This window comes from Pinus tabuliformis, chromosome 7 (genome assembly GCF_031772625.1).
Source record: "Pinus tabuliformis cultivar Carrire ecotype Pingquan chromosome 7, CPIR1, whole genome shotgun sequence".
NCBI classification, from domain to species: domain Eukaryota; kingdom Viridiplantae; phylum Streptophyta; class Pinopsida; order Pinales; family Pinaceae; genus Pinus; species Pinus tabuliformis.
The window spans coordinates 617,053,546-617,063,567 of record NC_142293.1 but is presented as its reverse complement, the minus strand read 5'-3'; the positions used below and the strand labels follow the sequence as shown (position 1 = coordinate 617,063,567).

Below are 10,022 nucleotides of genomic sequence, written 5' to 3'. Positions count from 1 at the left end.
CTTCCTGTTGCAAAAATCGAACCTCTATCTTTTAAAAATAATCCAATATATAATATTACATATTAATTATTGATTCCTAAAGATAGGAATCAAAATAATTAAAATAGAAAAAACAAACAAAAACCTAAATATGTTTTTACGCGGTCAAATTACCTAAATTAAATTATAACAAAATAACTAATTAAATCTCAAAAATAAAAATGAACAATTAATTTGCTGCCACAAGTCGAATTGCCAAAGTCTGTTGTGAAACATCGCTGGAAATCAGGGATAATCTGGGGTGTTGATCAACTCATCCTCTACCTACGCCCTGTAGATGCCTTGGGTTCCTAAAATAGTTGCCATTTTTTCGTTGAATAATTTTAATACTGCCACCTCTCCTTCAAAAACTCAATGTTGTTGATCCCATAGCTAAAACACTTGTCATCGATTCCTAGCAAATATGAACGTCCAGGAGGAGATGCGAAGTCAGCTCTACAAAAGGCAGCATTAGCGTGATCAGCTTCTCTTAGTACATAATTGAGACAATTCCGCTCTAAAACACGTTCTCTTGCTCTTTTGCGGTGTAAATATTCAAGCCCTGGATCTGCCACATGATAATCAATATCAGATAACAATCCATTCGTCACAGAAAATGGATCAGTAGGAGGCAGAGCCTGTCACTAATACGCAGAAGCATATGAATCTGATGCTTGCAAAGCATAAGCATCAAGCAATGGCGCACGCTGAGGCAATACTATCATTGTTAGGTCAATATAATGGAGCTTAGGGAATCTGATAAAAAAATGGTACATGTCTTGCTGCTCCAACAAAAGATTTCCAACCACAGTAATCAACTATTATATTGTAATTTATCCTATGCTGCCTGACCAACGAAACTGCATCTTTGAAACGCTTGTCTACCAAAGCCCCAACAATGGCTAGAAGAACCAATTTTTGTGGATATATTGTTTCCAATTTCCCATGAACTGTTTGTAAGATTACTGCAGCTTCATCCCAATTGATGATACCAATCAACTTTACCCCCCTTTCCCATACCTTGAGCCTGTCATTATTTCGTTCCCTGATAATTTTATTCTCACTTTGCAGCTTGTTGCCAAAACCTACAAGTGACTGTCCATTTCCCATCGACTCATAATGTCCATCTCCATGGAATATTTCATCTATATTTGCCACAATGAGCACGTCCTGCCTTGTAGTATAAATAAGATGGGTTACTACCTCTTGTACCTTGCCTGCAGCACTTGCATAAAATGCAAAACTAGTACAGATACTACAAATTACCTGACCATTCACCTGCAATCTGCCATCTTGATCAAGTCCAAATATCAAGACCTTCAACTTTCCATAATCATAAATAGGAATAGCATGTATCCACAGGCAATATGAAAAAAACCCCTTCAAATTGGCCGCTTTTTATAAAACTCTGCAGGTGAAAAATTTATTCCCTATTTTGACATGTATGAAGCAATATCACCATTACCGAGTTGAATGAAAGCTTCACATTTTGTCATAGGATTTGCAGCAATGGCTACCACTAAGCTTTCTATAACAGTATGCATGGATGACTTCACAACCCAACCACCAGATGACAAACACCCTGGCTCCACCTCTTCCACATTGTTGCAAACAAGCTCCGTTTCAACAAGGATACTCACTTCATTATTTCTCTCACCCATTAGAGGACACTTTCTCCAGTTATTAGAAATGAAATCTGAATATAAAGAAGGTTGATCACCATCACAAGGCATTACCCCAAGAATAACATAAGTGTCTAACCATGTTAGATGCTTGAGATCACCAAACTCTATTTTAATAAGACTGCCTGGATCAACATTTACACTTTCATATACAATGCCTTCCAACTGATCCCACATATCCATATTTGGAAATTTCACAATACTTAAATTGCCATCTGATAGTCCTATAGCCAAATGACTCTCTAAACCTCTAGAAGTGAAAGCGACACTCTGAACAGTAGACTGAAACTTGACATTGAAGTGAGACATGGGAGGTGGCACAAGAGATAAAGATAGTGGTGTGACAAGCACATTCACACCATCAATCACAATGGCTATAGACTCATCATAAACAACACTGCTCCAACAGAGATTTAGCAAATGAACTAATCCATATGCAGTCCAACAAATAGCACACATTGGTCTTTCTGGGTCCCAGGCAAACATTAACTTGTTCTTTCCCAAGTACCTCCATTCTTGTTTCAGATACCAGTGATAATTACTAAAACTCCAAATTTGGATGCTAGACCACTCATCATATCTCACCAATGCAGCAAGCAGCTCCGAGTTACAGTTCCACTTCAACATGTCAATTTTGGCTTCTGTTGTTCCATATATGTTGAATGAACCTCTCTCCAAGCCATTTTTCTCAAAGAAGGCAACTGAAGCACAATTTTTAGTTTTGCTTGTATTACAAGCAGCCGCCACTTTGGCTCCGCTGGGCATCCAATCCATAGCTGCCTCCATAAAAGCGTTAGGTTGCAGAAGAGGAATGCAATGTCCCAGACTCTCTTTCCCAGATTCTGAGTCGCTGCAAGCCTTCAGAATTGCCTGTACATCCCAATGTCGCAAAGTACTTTCCATCTCCTCGCCATGAAACCCGCACTTGACAAAATGGACTGGATAAGCCAGAAATCCCATCTGTTGTAGTCCCTCCAAATAAAATATCCATGGACCAACTGCAAGAGCAATAACCATCTGAAGAATAACAATTGAAAATTTGTGAACACCAACAGCCAAATGTTAAACTCTTCCAGCACCTACAGTAACAGTCAAGTTTTGTCACTTTAATTCCACCTTCTTCCCCTATTGATTTTAGTACTGTAGTTAGTGTGAGCACCAACACCATTACAATTACCCTCAATGGGTTTGGAGTTGAATGAGGTGACAATAACATCCATTTATGAAATTCTCTTAGAATGTAGTACGCAACCCATAATTGATCACCAGATGAAATTCCAACTAAAAGCTTTTAAAGTGCTCAATATGATAAGAAGCTTGGCCCTCCTAGAACAATTTATTCACAACTAGAGTAATCAATGCTTCCTCGATAGATCTTTTGTCAACATAATATCAATACTACTAGAAGTAAGATCTTTCTGTTACTTGAACATTGAAGAACAACCTACTGGTCATGGACAATGTCTTGGATGTAAAAACAACTTGCTGCATATATCATTGATCATTCTAGTCGAAGCATCTTTGTTTCCCTAATTAATTAGAACGTAGAGACAGAGTAAAGTTATTCCTTTGACGGGAATACGATGAGAGAGAAATAACTATTGAAAAACAAATTATCTCCATATTAGCAATCTTTGTCACCCTTGCTGGTACATCAAGGACCTTGAGACCAGCAGCTGTAAACTTTTCACCAGCAATATCCCTGTCACCGATGTACAGTGCCCTCTGCACAGATTCATGGATATCTCTTTCAATCAAAGCAGAACGAGTTCACCATATGTTGAGATGGGGATTAGCCACATGGCAGTAGACCTCAAAGATTATGTTCTCTCTTTCTCTATCACAATCCAGCCACAAGACCAGCCACTAACATCTCCTAGCTTCTTCTAGATCATTCAATACTTGAACTACAGCACGGGAGATCTTTGACTCAACCATTCATTTAGTCATATCTTCTGATCCGGGAGCTGGTTTTTGGAGTGTGAAATGTATCGTTGGAAAGCTCTTTCCGAGTTGCTCCTGATGAACAGACTTATGACATGTTTTGTGCTGAATATCATGTGCAAAACATCTGACAAAACCAGACATAGTAAGAGCTCATGTTGATCCCTGGTGATAGGCTGCGAAGACTGAAACTAACATCGGCTCCATTGGGGATGGCAACTCCTTGGAGGTGTCAAGAACACCATAGACCAAGTGCCTCATCCATTGGGCAATACGTTCAAACAACTGCAAACTCAAAACAACTCATACCAATACAAACATACACATACTGCAACCTGTACATAATCAAATACCGGAAACTGACATGCTGCCTTTTGCAGCTTATTTATTTACAAATCTACCCTACGCTGAGGCAAAATCAAAAGATCAAGTAATGCTATAATGCCAGACCAACCATTCAAGCAACTGTGACAATGATGTTGTTGTTTGATAGTGTTTGAACCAGAACATAGTTGGAAATCCTACCAACAATATATACCCATAGTACCTCTGGCTCTGTAAAAGGCAACCTAGTTTTTCTTTCAACTTAAAAATATATTCCATATATGCTGCTATGGGATCATAGAAACTAGATTCTATCTACTGCCCCAGCTCATTAACATATGCTCTTATTTGGGGATTGTCACATCCTCGCTGTAAATCATAACATCCTTCAATCCAACCATCCAAGGGTAGCCTTATCTTTTCTTCTTTGGGAGGAGGGAGAGTTTCCAAGAACTGTTTAGGGTCTTGGAATTCATGTGATTTAATTTGAACATCCAATAATTCAATTTCATTTTCCAATCTTTCAACCACTAAGCCAAGAAAACAATATTTATTCTCAGGTGTGAGTCGACTGGATTTCAAGCTAAGAAACAATGATGTTAAAAAAATTTGATCAATCTGAAATTTTGCTATCTCATCCCTTAAAATCAATAACATTTCACTAGATAATGGATTTGCCACATACCCTGTCATCGGTGATTACCATCAACGTTCTGAAAACTGGATTCTTTGGCAGTGAAGTCGAAGCTCAGGATCTTGAACATTGGAGTCATCAGGTAGATGATTTCAGCCTTCATATGTGTCTGACTGCTGTCCACCATCAGCAATCAGATCTGCAACTTGAATGATCTTTCCCGGAGAAGATCTGTCACCTCTTCCCCAGTATGGTCGCCACTATGTTAGAGCCTAGATTGACCTTAGGCTGAAGGGAGGCAATCCTAGGATAACCACAAACCAAGCTTAACCTGGTAGCTAGCCCTACCAGGTCGGGAGAGGGCTCTCTCCTTGTCAATCTCAGTTGAGATGACTGAATTAAATATGGATTTTAGGCTAGGTATAGAGTGTGGGGATTTTGTTTGAAAGTTTTGGGTCGAAACAACAAAAGAAAGGATGATTGGGCTATGGAGTTGATTCCAGTTTCCGCCAACAAACTTGGGGCAAATTAAGTGCCATGTTTAGCCAGATAAAGATTGTGAATGTGAGTAGCATAGGGGAGAAAGCCCATTGCCCTGCAGGCATCAAACAAAGGATGGATCTACAGCAGCAACTTTAGATGAAAGAGAATAACGAGGTTGCTCAACAGAGCATCTAGCAACAGATGAATTTTTCTAAGACTACCATTACAACTAATAGCAAAATCATCATGAAAGGAGCATCATTATGGATGAATTCCTAACGTATCACTTAGATAATGTTGAAACAAAGGAGAAAAACATAATGTGTAAATGAATTACAGGAGAAAAAAACATACTGAACATTTAAGCACTGTGATGAATCCCAGGCCTAAAGGGCAAAAACTGCTTTATTATGATATTCAATAAAACTTTACACAGTCCAAATGCTTCTTCCTGTTGCAAAAATCGAACCTCTGTCTTTTAAAAATAATCCTATATATAATATTACATATTAATTATTGATTCCTAAACATGGGAATCAAAATAATTAAAATAGAAAAAACAAACAAAAACCTAAATATGTTTTTATGCGGTCAAATTACCTAAATTAAATTATAACAAAATAACTTATTAAATCTCAAAAATAAAAAGGAACAATTAATTTGCTGCCACAAGTCGAATTGCCAAAGTCTGTTGTGAAACATCGCTGGAAATCAGGGAAAATTAGGGGTGTTGATCAACTCATCCTCTACCTGCGCCCTGTAGATGCCTTGGGTTCCTGAAATAGTTGCCATTTTTTTGTTGAATAATTTGAATACTACCACCTCTCCTTCAAAAACTCAATGCTGTTGATCCCATAGCTAAAACACTTGTCATCGATTCCTAGCAAATATGAACGTCCAGGAGGAGATGCGAAGTTAGCTCTACGAAAGGCAGCATTAGCGTGATCAGCTTCTCTTAGCACATAATCGAGACAATTCCGCTCTAAAACACATTCTCCTGCTCTTTTGCGGTGTAAATATTCAAGCCCTGGATCTACCACATGATAATCAATATCAGATAACAATCCATTCCTCATAGGCAATGGATCAGCAGGAGGCAGAGCCTGTCTCTGATACGTAGAAGCATATGAATCTGATGCTTGCAAAGCATAAGCATCAAGCAATGGCGCACGCTGAGGCAATACTGTGTCAGGTCAATATAATGGAGCTTAGGGAATCTGATCAACAAATGGTACATGTCTTGCTGCTCCAACAAAAGATTGCCAACCACAGTAATCAACTATTATATTGTAATTTATCCTATGTTGCTTGACCAACAAAACTGCATCTTTGAAATGCTTGTTTACCAAAGCCCCAGCAATGGCTAGAAGAACCAATTTTTGTGGATATATTGTTTCCAAGTTCCCATGAACTGTTTGTAAGATTACTGCAGCTTCATCCCCATTGATGATACCAATCAACTTTTCCCCCCTTTCCCATACCTTGAGCCCGTCATTATTTCCTTCCCTGATAATTTTATTCTCACTTTGCAGCTTGTTGCCAAAACCTACAGGTGACTGTCCATTTCCCATCGACTCATAATGTCCATCTCCATGGAATATTTCATCTATATTTTCCACAATGAGCACGTCCTGCCTTGTAGTATAAATAAGATGGGTTACCACTTCTTGTACCTTGCCTGCAGCACTTGCATAAAATGCAAAACTAGTACAGATACTACAAATTACCTGACCATTCACCTGCAATCTGCCATCTTCATCAAGTCCAAATATCAAGACCTTCAACTTTCCATAATCATAAATAGGAATAGCATGCATCCACGGGCAATATGACAAAAACCCCTTCAAATTGGCTGCTTTTTATACAGCTCTGCAGGTGAAAAATTTATTCCCTCTTTTGACATGTATGAAACAATATCACCATTCCCGAGTTGAATGAAAGCTTCACATTTTGTCATAGGATTTCCAGCGATGGCTACCACTGAGCTTTCTATAACAGTATGCATGGATGACTTCACAATCCAACCACAAAATGACAAACACCTTGGCTCCACCTCTTCCACATTGTTGCAAACAAGCTCCATTTCAACAAGGATACTCACTTCATTATTTCTCTCACCCATTAAAGGACACTTTCTCCAGTTATTAGAAATGAAATCTGAATATAAAGAAGGTTGATCACCATCACAAGGCATTACCCCAAGAATAACATAAGTGTCTAACCATGTTAGATGCTTGAGATCACCAGACTCTATTTTGATAAGACTGCCTGGATCAACATTTACACTTTCATATATAGTTCCTTCCAACTAATCCCACATATCCATATTTGGAAATTTCACAATACTTAAATTGCCATCTGATAGTCCTACAGCCAAATGACTCTCTAAACCTCTAGAAGTGAAAGCGACACTCTGAAGAGCAGACTGAAACTTGACATTGAAGTGAGACATGGGAGGCGGCACAAGAGATAAAGATAGTGGTGTGGCAAGCACATTCACACCATCAATCACAATGGCTATAGAATCATCATAAACAACACTGTTCCAACAGAGATTTAGCAAATGAACTAATCCATATGCAGTGCAACAAATAGCACACATTGTTCTTTCTGGGTCCCAGGCAAACATTAACTTGTTCTTTCCCAAATACCTCCATTCTTGTTTTAGATACCAGTGATAATTACTAAAACTACAAATTTGGATGCTAGACTACTCATCATATCTCACCAATGCAACAAGCAGCTCCATGTTACAGTTCCACGTCAACATGTCAATTTTGGCTTCTGTTGTTCCATATATGTTGAATGAACCTCTCTCCAAGCCATTTTTCTCAAAGAAGGCAACTGAAGCACAATTTTTAGTTTTGCTTGTATTACAAGCAGTCGCCACTTTGGCTCCGCTGGGCATCCAATCCATAGCTACCTCCATAAAAGCGTTAGGTTGCAGAAGAGGAATGCAATGTCCCAGACTCTCTTTCCCAGATTCTGAGTCGCTGCAAGCCTTTAGAATTGCCTGTACAACCCAATGTCGCAAAGTACTTTCCATCTCCTCGCCATGAAACCTGCACTGGACAAAATGGACTCGATAAGCCAGAAATCCCATCTGCTATAGTCCCTCCAAATAAAATATCCATGGACCAACTGCAAGAGCAATAACCATCTGAAGAATAACAATTGAAAATTTGTGAACACCAATAGCCAAACCTTAAACTCTTCCAGCATCTATAGTAACAGTCAAGTTTTGTCACTTTAATTCCACCTTCTTCCCCTATTGATTTTAGTACTGTAGTTAGTGTGAGCACCAACACCATTACAATTACCCTCAATGGGTTTGGAGTTGAATGAGGTGACAACACCATCCATTTATGAAATTCTCTTAGAATGTAGTACGCAACCCATAATTGATCACCAGATGAAATGCCAACTGAAAGCTTTTAAAGTGCTCAATATGATAAGAAGCTTGGCCCTCCGAGAACAATTTATTCACAACTAGAGTAATCAATGCTTCCCCGATAGATCTTTTGTCAAAATAATATCAATACTACCAGAAGTAAGCTCTTTCTGTTGCTTGAACATTGAAGAACAACCTGCTGGTCATGGACAATGTCTTGGATGTAAAAACAACTTGCTGCATATATCATTGATCATTCTAGTCGAAACATCTTTGTTCCCCTATTTAATTAGAACGCAGAGACAGAGTAAAGTTATTCCTTTGATGGGAATACGATGAGAGAGAAATAACTATTGAAAAACAAATTATCTCCATATTAGCAATCTTTGTCACCCTTGCTGGTACATCAGGGACCTTGAGACCAGCAGCTATAAACTTTTCACCAGCAATATTCTTGTTACCGATGTACAATGCCCTCTACACAGATCATGGATATCTCTTTCAATCAAAGCAGAACGAGTTCACCATATGTTGAGATGGGGATTAGCCACACGGCAATAGACCTCAAAGACTATGTTCTCTCTTTCTCTATCACAATCCAACCACAAGACCAGCCACTGACATCTCCTAGCTTCTTCTAGATCATTCAATACCTGAACTGCTGCACGGGAGATCTTTGACTCAACCATTCATTTAGTCATATCTTCTGATCTGGGAGCCGGTTTTTGGAGTGTGATATACCATTGGAAAGCTCTTTCCGAGCTGCTCCTGATGAATAGACTTATGACATGTTTTGTGCTGAATATCATGTGAAAAACATCTGACAAAACCAGACATAGTAAGAGCTCATGTTGATCCCTGGTGACAGGTTACGAAGACTGAAACTAACAAAGGCCACTGCTACAATGTCAACAAATACTTGACCAGATTTTTTGTTGGGCATCTGCGGGATTTCTTGCTTCCTTGACTTACTCACCGACAGTTAGAAGGAAGAGGACGAAACGTTATACTATCGGATCACCACCTGAACCGGGATGTGGACGATCAACCTAGAGATCAACAGGATGGTATATCTATCTAACGAGCGAGCCCTCACAACCCACGGATGGGCCTTTGTTGCTCCTTTATTGTTGTAGCCTGAACACTAAGCCGAAAGTCGAAGGCCTCACCACCGCCACTCATGTCCTCGGCCTTGGCCTGCACCACGCCTCCACGCTCTCACTCTTAACATAACACTCTTCTTTTAACACAGCTACAGACAGTGTGATCCACAACAGGCATAAACAATCTCACTAATCTTCACACACACCAGGCACTTCTGGAAGTCTAATGACACTTCCACATGCTGCAATCTTCATCAGCGACTATGCACAACTCACCTGATCTTCGATACCATGACAAAAAAATGAAGACTCTATGAAAGAGCTTATCTATTGCATTACTAAACACTGAAATTTATACAAAACCCAGTCTAGGGATTCACCTAATATCATTTACTATCTATCTAAATTTGTTGTCTATCGCCGACTCCCACCTACTGACATTA

The 10,022-nt window shown here is 39.2% G+C and overlaps 2 pseudogenes; both read right to left on the bottom strand.

Moving 5' to 3' along the window:
- Positions 1 to 362: 362 nt before the first annotated feature.
- LOC149248949 (elongator complex protein 1-like) lies at positions 363 to 6,161 on the bottom strand (annotated as a pseudogene).
- A 132-nt stretch (positions 6,162 to 6,293) lies between these two features.
- On the bottom strand, positions 6,294 to 9,165 carry LOC149248948 (elongator complex protein 1-like; annotated as a pseudogene).
- Between the last annotated feature and the right edge of the window lie 857 nt (positions 9,166 to 10,022).